Below are 22,108 nucleotides of genomic sequence, written 5' to 3'. Positions count from 1 at the left end.
AAAAATGTAATATCAAAAATTCAATTTTCTAATTCTCATCTTTTTAGCTTCCCATAGGAAGTTATTGTAATGGGTCCGATTTGTCAAATTGGAAATGTTGACAGTTCACGACGTTTAAAGATTCCTAGAATCAAAATAAAAGATTTTTAGAGAGATGTTTGTGCTTGTTTTTCGTACGTCCGTTTTTTCGCGACTTTTATTCGTTTATAGCTCAAGAACCAGTAGAGATATCGACTTCAAAAAAATGTTGTTATAAAGATTAAGTTTGTGGATTTTTTACCATAGCAATTTGAAAAAATGGTAAATCTTTTGGTTAACTCCAAATATCACATGAACCAATAACGTTAGATACTTAAATTTAATGTTAAATTACATATTGTTACGCAATACCAAGCATATAAATTTTTGGAAAAAATTCCAATAAACTATTGTTTTATAAATCAAAAAAAAAAAAGAAATGAAAAACTAATATTTTTTCACCTCAAAAATTTTATGAATAAAAAATGATGAATAACGTTTTTGACATCTGGTAAAATTTTTAAAAAAATCCAATTGACAGTTTACTCACTTACTTACTCAAGGTGACACTACAGTCCTGTGTGAACTAGGGCCTCACCCAACAAACTTCTCCATCTAGCTCGGTCCCTAGCTAGATGTCTCCAGTTTCGCGCTCCAAGTTGGGTGAGGTCACCTTCCAGTTGTGCGCGTCTTCCTCTACTGCGCTGTCCTGTGGGTGCGGATTCGAAGACTTTCCGGGCCGGAGCATTGGTTTCCGTGCGCTCTACGTGACCCAGCCATCTTAGTCGTTGGACTTTTACCCTTCTGGCTAAGTCTACGTCGCTGTACAGCCCGTACAGCTCGTCGTTCCATCTTCTCCTCCATTCGCCTTCGATGCATACGGAACCGTAGATCACACGAAGAACTTTTCTCTCAAAGCGACCCAAGGTGCTTTCATCCGCTTTTGTCATGGTCCATGCTTCTGCACCGTATAGCATGACGGGCATGATAAGAGTCTTATATAGCAACACTTTGGTCCCTCGAGAGAGGACTTTATCACTCAATTGCTTTCTTAGTCCAAAGAAACAGAGGTTAACAAGAGTTATTCTGCGTTTGATCTCAGCGCTGGTGTTGTTTTTTGCGTTTATAGCGGAGCCTAGGTAGACGAAGTCCTTGACTACCTCAAAGTTACGTCTGTCGATGGTGAAAATTTGACCAAGACGTCGGTGTTGTATGTCCTTTCGAGCATGTACTTTGCTTTGCCCTCGTTTACCGTTAAACCCATTTTTGCAGGCTAGACTGATTCCTCTATAGTTGGTGCAGTTTAGAGGGTCTCCTTTTTTCAGGATCGGGCAAACAATAGTGAGGTTCCATTCATCGGGCATGCTTTCATCCGAGCTGCTTTAAAGAGCTCGGCATTCAAGCCATCCGCTCTAGCGGCTTTATTAGACTTCAGGTTAGATATGGCAATCTCTACTTTGTCTTAGTCGGGAGGACGGGATTGTTGGCTTTCGTCGTCTATGTTGAATAGATCATCCTGCCTGACAGCGGAATTCAGTTTGTCGTCGCCGTTATACAGTCTGCAGAAGTGGTCCTTCCATATCCTCAGCATTGACTGCGGTTTTACTATGTGGTTGCCATTTTCGTCTTTCAGCCTTTGGTTCTTAGTTCATGTACCTGTTCATTTCGTTTCACCTGTTCATAAATCTTTCGAACTTCGTTACTGCTGTTAAACATCTCAATATCTTCGACCGCACGCTTCATATGCGCTCTCTTTTTCCTTCTGAGAAGTCGGTGTTCCTCTCGCTTCTTCTGCTCATAGAGCTCTCGTCCTTTTATGCAGCGCCGCTTTACGTGCCTGTTGTTTGAATGCATTTGCCTGCCGACATTCCTCATCAAACCAGGGGTTCCTTGTTGGTGTTGGCAGAGGCGGCTTCTCTGATTGCATCTTGGCAATGTTGACACTGTTTTTCGATACATTGTGTTGCCGGCAGAGAACTTCGAGAGAGGTTACTTATAACTCGGTCGGAAAAGGATTTGGCGATCTCTGGCGATTGTAGCCGTTCGACGTTGTATCTTCTCCCAGCACCTCCCTGTTTTTCCTTGGGTCTGGAAATCCGAAGTGCTACCTTGGCTACAACGAGGTAGTGGTCCGAGTCGATGTTAGCTCCTCGGAAAGTTCGTACATCCATAATGCTGGAAGCGTGTCTGGCTTCGATCGCAATATGGTCAATCAAGCAAAACAAAAAAATTAATAAAACTTGGTACAGATTGATTTTTGGCTCAAATATTTTTTCAAAACTTTGTGATATTGGCTTTAAACTACTTTTATCTTTTCAAAAATATTGTTGTCAACATTCAGTAAAATTTTGAGAAAATTTAAATTTACAGGGTTTTTTGCAAAAAAAAACAATACAAAAACTTGGTAAAAATTTACTTACGACTCAAATAGCTTTTCAAAAATTAAAAATATTGTCTTCAAACTCTTTTTTTTTTCATAGAAAATATTGTTTTCGATATTCAGTAGTTTTTTTATAAAACAGTCCGTTTTTTTCATAAAAAAAATCTACAAAAAATTGTACACAAATTTGGTAAAAACTGATGTTCGGTCTTGTAAGATTTAAGAAATGGTAAATTGGTAACAGTTTGTTTTCGACTCAAAATCTATTTAACAAAACTAGATTTTCAAACTTAACTATTTGTTTATATAAAAAATATTATTGGTAATTTTAAAATAATTCAACTGACAACTTTTTCAACCTAACACGAAAATCTACAAACTCTTGAACAAGACAAATCGACAGACGAAATCGGAAGTTATCAGTGTGGGTCGCATCCCAGCCTCTTTTTTAATTGGCTTTATTCTTGGCACTTTCAAGTGCAATTAAAAAGTATTGTTGTTTTCAAGGAACTTAAAAGAATTAACATACATTTTTAATAAAGTATTCAATCTTGTAAAAATTGTTTAAAAGTAAAGTGCTGTAAACGCGTTGCAAACAATATTATCATCTGATATCTAAATTTTAAGTGGTACCACAAACTAAAAACAATTGGCTGCGACCCAAACTGATAGCTTCTCATTTTATCAATCAATTTTAAGTTCTTTTATAAGTTTTTGTTTTTTTTGGTGAAAAAGGTTGTCTGTAGAACTTTTCTTAGAAATTAACAAAACACAACAGAACAGAACAGCACAAGTTTGAGGGGGAAGGGATTTTTGAACAATGTCGGGATTAGAGTACTAATTTAGCACAGGAAGAATTTTAAAATTCGATTGTGGTGTTTCGAGCTTTAAGGACCTAAAGTTAACAGCAATATTAAGCATATGCTAAAAAAAAATTAAATGTCAAAAAGTTTAAAATTAATTTTTACCAACTTTTAGTAGTATTTATTTTAAAAAAACCGCTACGTCGATTATTGTAGAGATTTGAAAAGTTTTATTCTTTGATACATTTAAATATTTTGGAAGTAATTCACAAAATATTTTACGTTCATCTTGAATTTAGATTCTGGGAATTTAAAAACGTCAAAAAATGTCAAAATTTTCGATTCGAAAAATCGGTCCAAAAACAATAACATCCTATATGAAGTTTAAAATTACACTAATTTCTTATCTGCTTTCCTCCGATTTATGTTACTATTCAAACACTCTGTTTGTTTGGTAAAAAAAATATTTTTTTTTCAAAATTTTACATTATTAAATTTATTATCAAATATTTGTTTATTCTTATAAATTTTCATATTGGCGCAACCATGTCTGTTGATATTGATTTTTCATCAACAAGAAATTTAAACATAAAACTAAATGCTTCTGTTCTCTTAATAAATTTAAACTTTAATTCTTTTTTTTATTAATACGCTTATTTGTATTTACCGACAAAAATATATAATTTTGTTTAATATTTTATAGTTATTCTTTACCAATCATGATTTTTTTATGTGAAATTTTAAAAAATTGAATGAATAATAATTGTTTAATCAATATTTTTAATACACATAAAACTCAACATGGTTTTAGGATATTAAAATCATATTGATACTCGTACAGCAGACGATCCAATTAAAATTCAATGTGATAATTGAACAAAGTGTATAAAAATAAAATGCATATTGTTATTATTATATTGACTATTTTCATTCTAAAAAAAATTAAAAAAAAACAAAAACAATCTGAAATATTTCCACACCTTAATGGATCTTATAAACAATATTGTTATTTTTTGTTGTGTTTAAAATTAAAAATACAAAATAAAAAATAAAAATAACAAAATTAAAAAATACACAATAAAAGTTAAGAGGGAAAAAAGCTATTTACGTGTCAAGGTTATTTTATGGATTTTGTTGCTATTATTGTTGCTGGTGGTGTTAGTGTGTTCTTGTCACACATGGTTTAATGTAATATGGCAGTTTCCGTTTTTAAAAGAGTCGAGTGCAATTAATTTATTTTCTGGTTAGAATGAGTTTTATAAAAACAAAAAACAAAAATGTGTCCAGTTTGAGTAATTGATGTTGTTTATTTGTTTTTATTTTTTCAAGTGCTAAAAACAAGGTTTGATTTGTTTTATTTATATTTTTTGTGTCTGGATATTATTCTTTGACATTTTTTATGAAATCATAAAAACATTGCGTTGTAATAATAATGAAAGTTTATAAAACGAGAAAAACCCTTTCAAAAAATTCATATGTTGGAAACCATAATGACGGCGGTGGCGGGGACTGGAACACTTGTTTGAGCGAAATAAATCAAAAGTATCCGCAATTTTTGAAATAATGACATGTTTACACGAATATGACTTATTACTATAATTTGCCCATTTACTTGTAAATGGTTCTGGAGTTTTTAAATGTCATTCAAATTTTTTACAATCTGGAATAAATTTAACCATTTTACTGCCACCGATGTAAATAACTGCGATATAAAGTCCACTTATAATATCAAGAAGAGGATCCTAGAACAAGACCATTAATTTACACCTTAAGTTCCCTGATTTTTGTTCATATCGTAAACTTACGATTTCGATTAGTCACTCGTTTTAAATGCGCATTATTACCCATGAATTAACTAAAGCTGTTTGACTTTCAGGGTCAACATTAACGCTATTTTTCAAATGAACTTATTTTCTTTAGCTTATTTTCCATTCTTTTAATTTTATCTTATGTACATAGTCAACCTATCATTGGAAGAAAATTACCATTTACAAAATTATTCTTTTACTGATAAGATGTTCATTTTATTCCAATATCTTTCCCAAAAAAGGAATATCAAGATTATTCTTTCGTTACCTATACAAAATCGATGGATAAAAGTTTATGCTAAGGGTAGGTCATTTGATAAGATTCTTCTTAAATCAAGATGTTATTTTTAGAAGATTATAGAAAGACGATAGCAATTTACATTGTTTCGATATTTGAATCTCCCAAACGTGAATAAGAATATTGAAAATTGTGTTTTAAAAACGTTCTTAGTGCCAAAAATTAGTTGTTTTGATAAACATAGTATTTTTGTTTGTTATTTATTCACTTTTATTTACCAATTATATAGATTACACTATAACATTAAGCTCTCCTATTGTAATTCTTTTAATTTATTCAGAGTTTCGGCCCAAAATTAATACTCTTAACCCCAAAACAACTTCATTGGTATTATAGAAGAAAATATATTGCTCGCGGTCTGGTTAAATGATGTCGTAAAAATAAATGTTTGGTTGAAACCTCCTTTTTTCTTTGAAGGATTTAGAGACTTTTGTAATATCCGAAAAATACAAGCTTTAAAAATAATTAATATAAATTATAAAGTGTTTTTTAAGAATAAATATAATTATATTAATTTGGTGTGAAGAGCAAACAAAGTGTAAAAGTCGAATTTTTAAATATTTATTGAAGCTTTTATCAAATTTCTTCACACTCAATCAGGGTGCACTTACTTCTTGACTCCTAACAAAAATATAGTCTGGTCCTGTTATAATTAAAAAAACCTCAAAAACGTATTGAAATACAAAAAGGATATTTCTTTGATTTACTTAAACAAATCTGATATTGAACTTGACATTTGTGGCGTTTTAACTTTTTTGGTGAATTGATATCCTCTATGACATATTTCTGTTCGTTTAAAACAGCTGAGGTGTTTCACGAAACAACTTAACAAATTTCTTTGTTACTCTAAATTAAGTTAAACGAAATAAGTACGTATACGCCACAGTATGCTATAAATTGTTTAAATATTTCTTTTCGATAAGGAATCCATTTAGAGCTCTGGAGGAGAAACTTTTGGTATTTAAAGAATTTTTTTGAACTTTTGTGCGTTGGTGCTTCTCATTGAAGTAATTATGTAAGTTGCATTTCAATTTAAAATATTTAAATATTTTACCGACCTATAATTTGTCTAATACTGAAGATTAATTTATAAAAATACTTCTACGCCAATTACATGACAGTTTTTTTAAGGAAATGTGTGTCCTGGATTGGAATTTCTTCTCATTATTTTTCTATTACATCAAGTTTTCTAAATATAACGTCCTTGAAAACTATAAAAAAGATACATAATACGCTGGTTTAAGGTTAGGGTAAAAAGGAACGTAGTTACTAAAATAATTTTCTACGATATTTTCAAAAAGTAAAAATCTTTATCTTCTAAATACAGACTTTATCATTTACAAAAGTACCTCACTTAATTTCGTAACTTGGGAATAGATTTATGCCTCTTTATTTTAATCTATTTGATGTATTGAAAAACCTTGAATATAGATTGGTTTTCCTCTATGTTTTTAAATAATCCGTTTGAAAGATCATTTTCTGAATACCAACTCTGATTTTCATTCCTTGAGGTCAAACTTCGAAAGAAAATGGATGCTTAGGACTAGCAACGATTTTTGAAAAATGGGGAAGATACTGAAAATGTTTAAACAAAATATTTAATAAAATATTGTAGACTTGGAAAATCATCAAGAAATGAAAAATCCTAATATAATTTTTACTTTAATTATAAAAAGATGTACCTATCTCAAAAGCCTCACTTGATAAATTGAATTTAAACTTTGATTCGAACTAAAGCCATGAAAATCCTAACAAAAGAATAATTTGGTTACGATCTACGTAATGTTGTAAGGACACGCGACTCGCATTTATAAAACACTTTTGCCTAAATTGTTTGTTGTAATAATTCAAATTTTTGTTCAAGACTTTAAACCACCCTAAAACTTATACGATTTTGGACTTAAAATAATGGTTTTGCTCTGTGGCGGAGGCTTGTTTATTTTGTTGGTATGTTATCGAAGCTTTTGTATTTGAGCTGAACTTGTACTTACAAAAAATTTGATGATTTTTTAAAATCAAAGACCATTGTCATAAGCTCAAAGAAAAACATCGTGGTTTGGATGCATTTCTGAACACGTTATCTGAAATTGTTCAAACTTTTTTAGAAGAATTCCTACACATGATCCGCGGTCTTCCTCTGCTGCGCTGTCCTGTGGTTGTAAATTCGAAGATTTTCCAGGCCGCAGCATTGGTTTCCATGCGCTCTACGTGACCCAGCCATCGTAGTCGTTGGACTTTTTTCTGCACCGTATAGCAGGACGGAGATGTTAAGGGTATTATATAGTGACGCTTTGATCAAGAGAGGGCTTTGTTGCTCAATTGCTTTCTTAGCCCAAAGATACAGCGGTTAGCAAGTGTTATTCTTCGTTTTATCTCAGCGTGGGGTTGTTTTCTGCGTTTATAGCAGAACCTAGGTAGGCGAAGTCCTTGACTACCTCAATGTTACGTCTGTCGATAATGACGTTTTGACCGATACATCGGTGTTTTAAATTTTGTTCTTATTTTGTAGTTTGTTTTGCCCTCATTAACCGTTAAACCTATTTCTGCCAGCTCTGGCTCATACTCACAAAAGCCCCACTGACGCTGAGTTCTTCCGATTATGACAATGTCATCAGCGTATGCTAGTAATTGGACAGCCTTTTGAAAGATGGAACCTCTAGTGTTGACAAAAAGACCTCTGAACTATTCTTTCAAGTACAATGTTAAAACAAACATATGACAATGCATCATCTTGTCTAAAACCTGTTTTGACCCCAAAAGGTTCTGTTCAGTTGTTTCCAACCTTTATGGAGCAGCGTGAATACTCCATAGTCACGACGACTTTGGCAGGGATGCCTTCAGATACTGTCATATGCCGGCCTTCAAATCGTAGTGTGAATATTTGATCGACTGTTGACTTTCCTGGTCTAAAACCACACTGATAAGGACCTATCAGGTTGTTGATGATGGGCTTTAGACGTTCACATATTACGTCAGAGAAGATTTTGAGGCGATGTTAAGTAGACTAATTCCTCTGTAGTTGGTGCAGTTTAAAGGGTATCCTTTTTTCAGGATCGAGCAAACAATACTGAGGTTCCATTCATCGGGCATACTTTCTTCCGACCATATCTTACAGATAAGGTGGTGCATGCTCCTTATCAACTTGTCTCCAGCTGCTTTAAGAAGCTCTGCATTAAGGCACTCTGCTCCAGCGACTTTGTTAAACTTCAGCTTAAATATGGCAATATTTACTTCGTCTAAGTCGGGAGGACGGGATTGTTGGCTTTCTTCATCTAAGTTGAATAGATCATCCTGCCTGACAGCGGAATTCGGTTCTTCCGATTCCACTATAATGTTTCCACTTTCCTCCTTGCAGCCTCGTTTCACCTGATCGTGAAACTTTCGAACTTCATTCCTGTTTAATATGTAATTTATAAAAAAAAAATTAAAAATTATATCCTTTTTCATAAATCAAACGACAGTTATTTTTTTGAAAACCAGCTTTTTTGCAGGTATGTTTTTAAATCTTTAATTATGGATTCCATTTGCAAACAAACTTTAGATACGGGATAGACAAAATCGTGAATTTTTTTAAATTGCTTTTGAAAAATATATTTGAAGTAGATACCCGTTATGGTTCTTAAGTTATTAAGGACAGAAAGAAAGTAATTTTCAATTTATAAAGGTTGATTTTTTAAAAGCTATAAGAGGTTTTTCAAAAAAAAAAAACATTTACAATTAAAAAAAGGCATGAAATCTTTATTTGAATCAAAAGAACGGTCCATATAATTTAATATTTCAAGATTATTCCATCCAAATGTTAAACTTTACTGCGCCTTAAATGGTCCATCCGCTTAGTCCAATCTTGTTGAAACCGCATGTCATGCAAGTAAAGCTCTTGCATTTTCTGCAAACAAAAGTTGGATATCATCTCACGGTAGCGCTCACCATTCACAGTTACGTTACGATTCGCATCATCTTTGAAGAAGTACGGTCCAATGATACCACCTGCCCATAAACCGCACCAAACTGTGACTTTTTCTGGATGCATTGGTAGCTCTTGCTTGAAGCTGATATTATCCCAAATGTACAATTCTGCTTATTTATGTACCCATTGAATCAAAAATGAGCTTCGTCGATGAACTAAATTTTTCGGTAAAAAAATGGATCTTCGCCCAACTTTCCAAGAGCCCATCCACAAAAAAATTTACGTTGCAGTAAGTCGTTTGGCTTCAATTATTGCACCAGCTGTATTTTGAAAGGCCTCACACCTAAATCCTTCAGCAAAATTTTCAACGTTGTTAAGTTCCAGAGGCCCAATTGTTGCGACCGGCGACTTCGCACTCTATGTAAGAGTAATGGTGGCTTAATGTCCAACGATGTAATTTTCGTCACAATAGCCCGAATAGCAGCTTCAGTGGGTCGATTATACTGACCATGAAATGGAAGACGCGTGCGATGTCCTTTCTTAACAAAGAACTTTGTTTGTAAGACTGAAGATGTTTGACAGTGAAACAGAACACGAAACGTGCCTCAGCCTTTATAGAATTCATGCCGCATATAATTTCTATCATTTAAAATTAAATGTTTAAATTGTCTTTTAGCCCAAAGGTTCTTTAAAGATTTAAATAAACATTTATGAAAATATATCAATAAAAATCATCAACTTGCTCGTGTATGTACTTTGAATGTTTATACCTTGAATCTGTAAAACTAAAATCGAAATAATTAATTGTTATCTTTTGCCCTATACAGCACATCCAGAGCTTACCGTCATTACAGTAATAAATTGTATGTAAATCTATAGCTCCTATAAAGGTTGGTATAGTCTCATCAATAAATTTATGTATGGATAACAATTTTACCTTTAATTCCTGCTCATTTCTACAACATACATCACAAGCGCACCGCACCATCATAACTTCAACGTGTTAACGCTATAATTTTTGTGTATATTGTACATCCCTAGAAATATCACTCAGGCTTAATCAAATACCGCACAGCCACCTTTCTTTCTAACCTCAACAACAAATACTAATAATAATTCACCTTTGACGTAGAAACTTTTAATGTTCCATTCCCAAATATACAACAATGCCTACGTCTTCTCGTCTCGTACATAACCTAAGATTTTATGATGAAATAATTTACAATCTAACTGACAGATTCCCCTTCCTCCGCTTGTCTATACATCACGTTTAAAATATCTTACCTCATTAGGGTCTTGTCTAGATAAATTATATACGACTCTGACTCTATACATAGTTTGACTAACTGACTGACTGATGAATAAAAACGTGCCAAGAATATTTTTGCCATCAGCTACATCGTCATTAGTTCAAAAAAAGATAAGCAAATGCAGTAATTAGTTTAACTCTTATCAGAATAATGAAATCCTTCATAAAAATATATATTTATATCCTTATAAGGAACAACTCTACCCCCCTCTCATCGCAATTCTCGAATAGAGCTTAAAGCTCTGTTAGAGTTGGTTGGACGGTCGGTCGTCGTCGCTATTAGGACACGTCGCGTTGCTTTACGTAAGTTGGTTTTAAAAGAACTGTGCCCGATAGGTAACTTATCCGCATGGCTGGAAAGCATTTTGAAAAAACCTTCGTGTTTACTTAAGCATTAATCTAGCGCCCATCAGAAAGTAATCATAAACAATCTGCTATAACATTTCAACCTGGATTGCCATGTAAACACGAATACAATGCCACAACATTATTTCCAACTATACCTACAACAAAAAACCCAACACCACCCCCAACCCTTATATATGTAGGATGACAACAAAACAACACCCATCAGTTCCATAAGCTTCACCTCTGATAAATTCATCACCTTAATTGGATAGAATTATTCAAACTGAAGTCAGTGCGGCTCGCGACCCATGTCTCGTGTCACTTTTAAGCCTATGACTTAACCACCCCCATAACCCCTCGTTGGCATCAACATCCGGCACAGCAGCACTTATCATCCTTTTCCTATACATACCACTTGCTCCCACACCGCCACACTCTGCCACACTACTGTCATGTCCTCAACTCAACTAACGATGACGATGACTGAATACAGCAGCAACCTGAAAGACAAGGTAACTCAAAACCCTCGGTATTCGTATTCGAAGCTCCGACTTACTAAATTGCTCCTTAAATTCAAATTTACGAAGCACAGTTTCAGATTTCAATGCACACGCGGAACAGTGATGAAAAAGAGACCAGGATGATGGCTACGACGAGGACAGGTGACGACGAAGACGACGAAGCCAGCGAGTTAGTCCGTCCGCGGGAGGTGTGGTATGCGGTACGGTGCCAGAGTCATTTCTCCATTCTTAAGCAGGAAAGTGGAAACGAACAAGAACCGTTTTTTGTTTTCGTTTTTTCTTTATTATTAATAGACATCCCTTATATGAGAGGACTTATGCCAGCTTACTTCACTCACACCCTCCATCCTTCCTACCTCTCTCCCTCCCTCCTTACCAATAAAAACGACATAAAGGGGTGTCCCCATACTCGAATCCGACTACCGGAAAATCTACACCTCTACCTCCAACTCACCGTCATCAAAACCATCCTCACTGATGAAATGGGTGCGGGGTGTGGGCTTATAGTAAGTACTCTCCTCGCAGTGTCTCTGGAGGTGAGCCTGAACATGTAAAAGAAAACCCACCCAGGCAATTGGAGATCCCCGTGTATATGCAAATACCATAGCCTACGTCCTGATGTATGATATTTTTTCGTTCCTTCAATAACGCAGTTTTTACTTCATTTTGGGGAAGTTTCTTCTTTTTCATTTTGTCAACTTGCCGGGAATGGCTTTAGACGTCTTCATCTTCAACGTCGTTTTCGTCGTCTTCGTTGACGACTATGATGATTACTATACCATCAGAGCCCAGTGTATATAATGACAACGACGATGAAGACGAAGGCGATGGATACACCACCGAAGGAAGTTAAACCCTAAAGGACTGCCACAATGGTATCTATCTTTTAATAAAAGCAACCTAGGCATATGTGAATGGAGAAGCCGAAGAAGCAACGAAGTAGAGCGGAGGGATATGATGATGTTGTGCCATGGGTCTGAAGCTTAAGCGGCGTGCACAAAAAGTGCTTTTAAGATTGTCTGAGCACTTTATAGGATATAACGTTCTACTCCTCCTCGTCGTTGTTGTCGTTGTCATCATGATTGCGCTGAGCGTAAACAGTAACATTTCTAAGCAATCGCGTCCATTGATGCCAACTGCGAGCGACATTTGATGTTGTGCCGGGGAAAATATTGTCGATATAAAACACGGATACAATCGGAAATTGGCATCGAATTAAGTTCACTGCGTATACTCGTATATTTTTTTCTCGTTGGGCATTTTATAAATCGATTTCTTCTTTTCAACTTGTTTATGGTTTCTTCGTTTTTTCTTATAAGCTGTTGGATTTATATTTCCCCCTTGTGTTTAGTAATTTCGTAGGTGATTGAAAATGGCAACAAAACTGGAACATAAAAGAAACAAAAAGGAACAATAGAACCTATAAGAGCAATAATTCAAATTTTCAATTTTTCTTATGATAGAACTCGTAAAATAAGTCGAATTTGATAATTTCACGCTAGAGAGTTCTTTTCGTCACTTTCAATTTGCTATCCCAAAAGTCCTAAAAAAAAAATGATTAAAACAATTACTTGGCGAAGAATAACTTAAGGTATACACTTAATTGAAAAAATGCATCAAGCTTTAAGACTCATACATTCTACAAAGATTTCCAATATTAGGTTTCATTTTGATACTTTCAAAGATTGGAGAGTTTTTAAAAGTAATCAATCAGTGTGAACACATTTGTATAGAAGAAGGTATGCCATTAAAAATGGGCAACGATATTAGCCAAATGGCAGGCACTGCTGTGGTTACAGAACAATATTCTTGGCATGAAATTTGTACAACCATTGCTTTTTAAGAATCAATCTTGGATATTCCGATCATAAGTTTAAATTGCTAAAAATCGGGATAATTTTGATAAATTTTAAGGACCCACTCAGATGAGATTTTGTTAATTGATCTTTAAAAGCCTTAAAACTGAAAAACGGAAAAATACTGCAATTCCCAATTCCGAATATTGGAGTATCGGGTTTTCAAAGAGAGACTTAACAATTAACAATTTAAATTGTGAACGCACTTTTTCACTAATCATCGAACTTTCATATTCATATATTCAGAAAACTCAACATTTTTACCGGGTTATCCATTTTGCGTTTTCAAAAGTATAGAGCTGGAATTTGACATCTGTCAAACTAAGTTGGTAAGCCAATTTTTGTTTCAGTTGAAAGTATGATATTTAGGAAAATAGATCACTTAACTATCGCACAACGCAAAAAAATGGAAAAAAAACCTGCTAGACAAATTGTGATTCTGCCACATATCGTGCCTTAAGTGGAATTGATGGTTAACATAATCGTCCAACCAGGCAAGCAATTTTTTTTTATAACTTAAAGGCCCTCAAGGGGTTAGTAGTACCCTTTATGTGTTTATGTTTAAACACAGTTCGAGCGTTAGGAAAATAGCGAAGGATTTAAGAAGAGATATCGGTTCACATTGGTCTTAAAGTTCTGAGCTTAAAAATCAGAATTAAACTGATGAGCATTCCTGGAAAAGCGAGTATTGCGGCTGAATCGTTTAAGTTGGAATTCAACTGGCTAATTCGACAGAAGGTTGTTGGTAAAGATATCGTTAAAAAAACCAAAGCCATGAAGCATTGCAGCGGTGCTCTAGCGATGTCACCTATCGTTTTAAAGCCCTTTTTTGAATTCTATACAAGAGAATTAAACTTAGGGGCACCTGGCAAGTTATACGAATTATATTCAAGCTTTGGATGGTTGAAAGCTTTTAAATTACAGCCAGATCAGAAGCGGTGATAAATTTCTTGCACCTACGGAGAAATTCTAAGCACCTGGCAGCATTTTTGGTAATATCAAATATGTGATCATTCCATACAAGGTGATCTGTGATACGCATACCGGGTACTGAAAGTTGATAAGTTTCCTAATGAAGCATTAAATCTTTTAAAGTTTGTAATTCCCCATTAGACAATGCTGTCAAGATCGGAATTTAATGAGCTTGCTAAAGGCTTCCGTTGAAGTTCCACATCCGAAAACCAAGGATGTGAATCTAGAAAAGAATATGAAAAGCTGAGGATACTGACGTTTAATGGATTAGAAGTGGGAGACAAAAGATCATTAATGAATATAAGGAAAAGTGCCGGAGACAAAACGGAGCCCTGGGGGACACCAGCATTCATTTTATGAATTTCAAACTTGAAACCAATACAACTTGTATTGAACGGTTAGAAAGGTAATTTCTAATCCAACGATTTATCAATGCCAAAGCAAGCTTATGAAATATCATGTGCATTAATCTTACTTTCTCCACGACGATGTAAAGATTTGTTCCACTGTTCGGTGAGATAAACCATGAGATCACCAGTGGACCTTTTGCAATGAAAAGCATACTGCCGATCCATAAGAAGCTTTCATTTTTCGAGACATTTCTTAAGCTGAAAATTTATCAATGTTTCCAAAACTTGGAAAAAAAGGACATAAATACAATTGGTAGACATTAAGAGGCTGTGAAAGATTCACCTTTTTTAGGGACAAATGCTATTTTCCATCCATTCAGAAAGAGACATGTACAGTAGGAAAGGTGGAAAAGTTTAAGCAAGGGTTTTGCCAGCGTTGAAGAACAGCTCTTTAGACCAAGATAATATTCGGGCCAGCGAATTTTTGTAAGCAATCAGAAAAACTATAAAGTAATTTTGAGATATTGGATTGGTTACAGATATTGTAAGGCTTGTGTATAACGTTTCGCTCGTGCCACTGAAAATATTGGTGCTTTAAGTGAAAGTGTTGCCGAAGCGAATGTGTCGATTCCTAGTTGTTCTCCTTTGCATTTGGATCGCTACACCATCATCCATAAAAAGTCCAGCTCACACGACAACTGATGCCAGCTGACAATTCACAACATCGTACATAGATACGTCGAAAGGGTGTTGAACAACAGGCGGTGGTCGTCGATATTTCGAACAAAATTTTCTTGAGCTGCTTCGTCGCTCAAGAATTTTTTTTTCTCACTCAGTGGATATGTTAATAAACAAAATTTTCATATTTGGGGTTTTGAGAATCTTCAACTAATTGAAGAGAGGCTATTACATCCACAAAAAGTCACTGTTTGGTACGCTCTCTGACCCGGGTGTATGATTGGACCTTATTTCTTCAAAAATGACAATGGATCGACTGTCACCGTCAATTCGATCTGCCATTAAAGATTACGGCTTAGAGAATATATTGTTTCAACAAGATTGTGCCACAGATTTCTAGAGACTATAGCTTCATTGGCAGCAATTTTGAGAGCTGTAGCTTCAATTGCCGGTCATAATTCACGCCCCTAGTAAACTGACACCAACAAATTTAGTGCTAAAATTTGAGTTGTTTAAATTGTAGAAAATTACTATGATGCGTTAAGATCTTGATGATTTAAGAATTTAAGCCAATAAATTATTTGAAGCTACTTACATTCTCCGATCGGGCTCTGAATAAGATGTGTCAACATGATAAATTTATCGCAAAACCATCTTAATTTTTGACCCATTGGATTCGTCAATAAGCAAAACTTTGCTTAGTAATTCACTGCTTTATCCACAAAATAACGATTTTGTTTGGTTTCCATTCCGGCGGCGTTATTGGGCCACATTTTTGCGGTGACAATAACGAACTTCACGTTATTTTGAATATCAAGCTTTATAGCGCAATAATTTAGCCCGAATTAGGAAGATACGGAAGCCACATAAACATCTAACAATCAATTTATTGAAGAATAAGTTTGTTGTGCGTGTTATCTCAAGAAATAGGCAGACTATTTTCTTTGAGACCACGTTAAATCATTGCCTTATGCCAAAAAACCAACGACAAACGTTGGGAGAGCTCAGATCCGACATTATACTAGAAATTGCTACCGTTTTAGGTGAAATTTATGCCCAAGTCATAAATTGTTTCCAAAGAATCGACCGCTGTAATCATGCGCGCTATGGCCATATAAACTAAGTCGGCACGACATTACACACTTTTTTTCTTGTACTTTAAGTTGTTTGCGATTATTATAAAAACAAGTTGTGAAGTCCTTATTGAACCTTATTGAAAAACCCTTCAGAATCGCCAAATCTGTATTTTTGCCAAAACAGCAATTTTATCAAATTTTCTAAGGCGACAGTAAAGCTCATACCTTAAAGTTTAAATGTCTCCTATGTTTCTTTCGGTAATCCAAAAATCATCAAATAACTCTTTTACTTCGGGTTCTTGAGGGAGCCCATGGTTTGCACCTGTCCCAATAGCTAAACAAATTTCTCCCATTTTAACCTTTGTTGACTGGTTTATTGTGTCGTCCTTCCTCGATTTTGGCAACTTTGACTTAAAAATATTCACTATTTTAATAGTGACTTGAAGAAAATTCAATGCGTTCTTAAAGCCTGTTTTAAAGTAGGGTATTCAAAATGAAAAATCTTATTGGAAGACCCTGCCCTCCTTGTGTGAGCATTTTAAATTTTTAATGTTCTTGTTTGTCGAAATTTGGAAAAAAAATATTGTTTTTTATATTCGATTTTTTAAAAATTAATATATGTTTGTGTTTAAGTAATTAAATTATTATTTTAAGTCCAAGAAAATTCTTGACGAGTTAATTTTGTGCATTATTTTCATAGCGAATGTTCAAACTTGATCCGTGATTTGTCTCTCAGATCAAAGATTATGTGAAACTTTCCAAAATTTCAGTTTTCTAATGATTTATATTTCCAAAATTCAGCTGGCAACATTATTTTTCATGTTAAGGTACATAGAGGTAAGCCTCATTCTCAAAACTAAACTAACTGTCATAATGTTTAAAGAAAGAAAAAACCTCATAAAGCTTTTATTCCCGGCGAGCATTGAATGTGTTCTCCCTTCATGCAAATATGTAGAAGTTCCAGAGCGTATAGAGCTCACAGAGGGACCAAAACTTTTGCTATAAAAGAATATTATTGTAAATCGGCAGGACAAAAGGATATTATTTATTCGAATACCCTTGAAGGCGATGGTTTGCATAGACAGAGAGTACCTACTTGATGCGCTCTTGCATGATGGTGTGAAGAGAAGGGGGTTTTATGGTGCGGAGTGGATGCTATTGAAACAAAACCAAAAAAAAAAAAGAAAGCTTCTTAGCATATGAAAAGCATGCTTATCAACAGAAGCAGCTTATTAAGGACGCGCGTATAAAATTTCGCACACCATACACACTTTAACTCCTCTCCACCTACAATGTACCTTTAGGTACCTATAGATCGCAAGGCAAGGAAGAGGTGCTGCTATGGGTACAGAGATGACGAGAATTTTATACAATTTGCATTTTATGCATTCCTTTATTAGAAGTTTATTCTTCCATTCAATGTTTATTTTTTCTTTCTTTTTTTATGTGAATAAAGTTTGTACATATACAAACAGATATACACACACATACACATAGAGTATACATGGTATCATTTGGATAAATACTTATGTACATATGTATGTATGAAAAAACGAATTTGCTAGATATTTATCCAACACACATATTGCATAAGGATCCTTTTTTCATAAGAGAGACTTTTAAGGAACCTAATAGCTGTAGGTCCTTACAGAAGAAAACGATAAAGAAATGCAAGTTTTTTTTATTATTAAATAAAAAAGTAACTTATATAAATGGTTTGCATAAAGATGGAGGCTCTTTAACAACAAAAAAAGAAAAAATTTAGAATAATAAAAATATTTTGCAAGGAAAACTTTCATGAAAAAAAAAGAAAATTATATTTTTGATATTAAATTGCATCTTCTATTTAAATGGAACTCAAGAACTAGGCTTTTGGAAAAATTGGATCACTTATCGTGAAAGAATGATATATTTTTAGAATTTTATTTACAAAAGCATAGAAATTTTAACTTTATTTATATTCATATAACAGAATAGCTCATTAAGAAAAAAGATACATTTTTCACAAATTACTTTTTCTTGCTATTTATTCAGAAGTTTGGTGAAACTCCAAGTAAATTATTTCATGTCAAACAGTTGATTAAATTTGGATGTGTCCAATAAAAAGTGAGAGTTTTAATAAACTAATTATAATTTAAGGAAATGTTTTGTATTTGTTTAAAAAAAAAAAAATTTAAAAAAAATGACAAATATAAAATTCGTTCCTTAGTATTACTTTTTTAAGGGTATGAAATTGTATTCGTTGGAATGAAACTCTTAGATGATACGACTTAACTTAAGATTCACAATTCTTGTCCAATATTCAGGATATAAAGAGCTTATACAATAAAATCTGTAATACAGGGTGGGCGTGGTTACTTCCTTATTTGAAAAAAAACATAACACAACAAGTATTGGCAATATTGATTTTATTATTTTTTCTGTGTATAGAAGTACATTTAAAGTTCTATTTTATTTGGTTTTAAAAAATACGTCGTAGCCCCCGTTCTTATCAATGCACTAAGATAGTCGGAATTTAAAATTGTTTTCTACTTTTTCCAGCATATCTGTGCTTATGTCGGCGATAGCAGCTAGAATATTATTTTTAAGATGACGAAGGGTCTTTGGACGATCAGTGTATACCGACGATTTAGGGTAGCCCCACAGGAAAAAATCGCATAGGGCTGAAACAGGAGATCCTGCTGGCCACTAAAGAGATGAACCTTTCGGGGAAGCGTTCACGAAAAATATTCATTGACCTTCGTGCCATGTGAGCTGTGGTGCCATCCTATTCAAACCACATTTTCTTTAGATTCATGTCTTCAAGTTTGGGCAGACAAAAATCCACAATCGTACTGAAATAATGTTCAGCATTGACCGTAACTGCTCGTTCGTTCTCTTCAAAGAATATGGGTCAATAATGCCGATTCTGGATATTGCACACCAAACAGTCACACGGTCAGTATGTAGAGGCTGCTCATGTAATTCTCTCGTGTAAGTGGAACTATAATATCGCATGTTTTGTTTGTTTACGCATCCTGAAATATAATAATGTCCCTCGTCACTATAAAGAAAACAAGGTTTTCGAGGAAGGCTTCATATGCTTTTTTCGCGCAACATAATCGCATGGACTAACTTTTTGCACCACTGCCAATTTGTATGGGTACAAATTAAGTTCCTCATGAAAAATTTGTCTCACACTGTGCGACTAGAAATCCCTAAAGCAGCCGAATTTTTGTGTGCAGATAGCTTTCTTTCTTCTGTGCACTACCAGTATCACTGAACGTGTCCATCAACAAACAAATCGATTTCCGATCAGGCACACAACCTGCAGGTGCGATATTGCAATGGTTTCTGAAAGCACGCTGAATTGAGATGATCGGAAGGCTGAAAAGAAATGAAATCCTTAGATAACATGCTTCCGAACAAGCCATAAACCAACGTTCTACTATTAACTGCCGCTCAGTTGCAAGAGTTTCAAAGAAGGAAGTAACCACGACCCACCCTGTACTTCAAAAAATCTAAACCTCAATTTTCGAATGCTACATTTGAAGAATAACTTTAAATGTCTTTATTATGTCCATTTGAATCTAATATACAAAGTGCGTCATCTAGTGGCTTCCTTTTACAACTGCACAACTAAATGAGTTAATTTAAGCAAGATTGTCCAAAAATGCTTGTGCTGATAGCTCAATATCTTACCACTAGCCTGAAGGGAATTTGTCAAAAATATCTCACTTACAAAGTTTAATAATTGCTCAGCAATCGAAAGCGTAGGACCAGCGCACAGTGGGGCAGCTCCATACATGGTGATGATAAAAAGGTCACCTTGAAAAATTAAAGCAACGGGATTATAAAGTTTAAGTTAACGGAAAATCTGATATGAAGAGTGTGATTTTTTTTTTTTTATGTCTCGTAGTCAAGGTTAGACAGCCCATCAAAGTAGACTTTTAATGTGCAAAAATCGATTACTTAAAAAGTGCTAAAAAAGATTAACTTTAGTTTTAGCCATAAAATCAAAATTAAGATCGGAAAAAAGTTTAAAAAAATGTCACACCTAGATGAAGGTATGTAAATTATGATTGAAGTTTAAAAATATTAAAAAAGAAATCTTTGTGTTGAAATAATTGAAATGAAAAGAAGAAATTTTGTTAAGGCTTTTTTTTACTTTTCACTTCATATCTTCTGTTGGGGCAAAAGTCAAGCAGGTCTGAAAGTGGGAAAAGTTTCAGGAACAATATACCTATACTAATAAAAAAACAAAAGTGCTTGACTTTTGCCACAAATATTTGTTTTAATTTTTTAAAATAAAGTTATAATATCTAAAAAGCTGAAAAATTGTTTACTTCTTTTTATAAATTTATTTTACAAAATTTTAGGAACAATTTTCAATTTCTGATAGCTAAATTTTATTATAAAATTTTTTTTAAGTGTTTCAATTTTTTTTTTTTCAAAAAATTATCTCAAAATTGTTATACCAATAGTCCTTCTTTTCAATAAAATTTCTCTGCTCCTTTTCTGTTCTAAATTGCAAGTTAACAATATTTTTGGACTTTTCAAACAATTATTTAAATGAAAAAAGGTTGTGACAAATTTTTACTTTACCAAAAAAATATTGCTTTCCATTTTATTTACAATTTTGAGTCTTAAATAAAAAATATTAAGTAAATTGACATCTACACTAAATTAAATGTTATTTTGCCTACTCCTTACTTTTTTGAAAACAATTTCCCATTTTGCACTTTGCAACTTGTTTTTAGGCTCTGAAGACCAAAATTTCCAATGCTCAAGAAACAAATTTATTTATTTGTATTTTTCTTACAGCTTGCCCTTCACAGAACAATAAATTCATTTCATTCCTTTTTATTCATTCCCTATTATTCTAATATTCATGAAATTGTTTAACTCTATTAATAATCATACATATGTATAAGTTGTCAACTGCCTAGTATTTCGACAACACTAAATTACAACATAATTGTGTACTCAAATGTTTCTTACCCAAGGTTTCGTTGCTTCAATACGAATTCGAAACTACTAAATTCCAACAAATCCCATTTTTGAAATATCTTAATCTGAATATGCAAGAAATCTTGTATTATATTAAAATGATATGTCCCGCAGAGTAGGTTTATTAAAATCACTTCTATTCACAGGATTTTAATTGAATTTGGAAGGGTCGCAGACATGTTATTTTCAAGTGCTTTTAGATCTCACGACAACTTTTGCGTTCAAAAATTATACTGAGATCTAAATATCAAAAGAATTTAAAAACATTTTTTGTTGACATTTTTAATATTGTTATTTTTCAAAAACGTGAAGGGATTGTTTTAGAATATCTCAGAAACGCGCTATGCTGGAATTTTTAAGCTTCGGATTCTAATTTAGAATACTAAAATTCTTCAAAAAAGTGATCATACATAGGTTAGAAAAAAATTATTTTTTAAACAAGTAGAATTCGACAATTAAAACTTTTTAAATAAGCGATTCCAGGTTAAATTATACAATATTCCCGAAATTTAAAACTGTACCAGTGGTTTCAATAAACTACTACCTTTGTCATAAAAACACAAACAGCCATCATAATAGCATTTTTACCTTAAAAAATAATTGATATCATAAAATGGCCATTTCTGCCCCACTGTGCAGCGGCTTGGTTTTAACTTCGCAGTGTAGACTTTCAAACAGGTTGAACTGGGCCCTAATTCACCATACATTTTTCACTTTGCAAATTTGCAATTTGCAGCTTTGAAATTTTGTAACTTTCCACTTTTATTCTGCAAATAACTTTTCACCAAACTTAAA

General features: G+C 33.7%; 1 protein-coding gene across 1 annotated transcript in view; it reads left to right on the top strand.

The window, feature by feature from the left end:
• The window catches only part of LOC129940208 (exostosin-1), a 494,844-nt gene that overhangs the window by 278,156 nt on the left and 194,580 nt on the right, over positions 1–22,108 (top strand). The window lies entirely within an intron of this gene.

The sequence above is a fragment of the Eupeodes corollae genome, chromosome 1 (assembly GCF_945859685.1).
Source record: "Eupeodes corollae chromosome 1, idEupCoro1.1, whole genome shotgun sequence".
Taxonomy (NCBI): Eukaryota; Metazoa; Arthropoda; class Insecta; order Diptera; family Syrphidae; genus Eupeodes; species Eupeodes corollae.
Note: the sequence above shows the minus strand (reverse complement) of the source record. Positions and strands in the feature narration are given on the sequence as shown.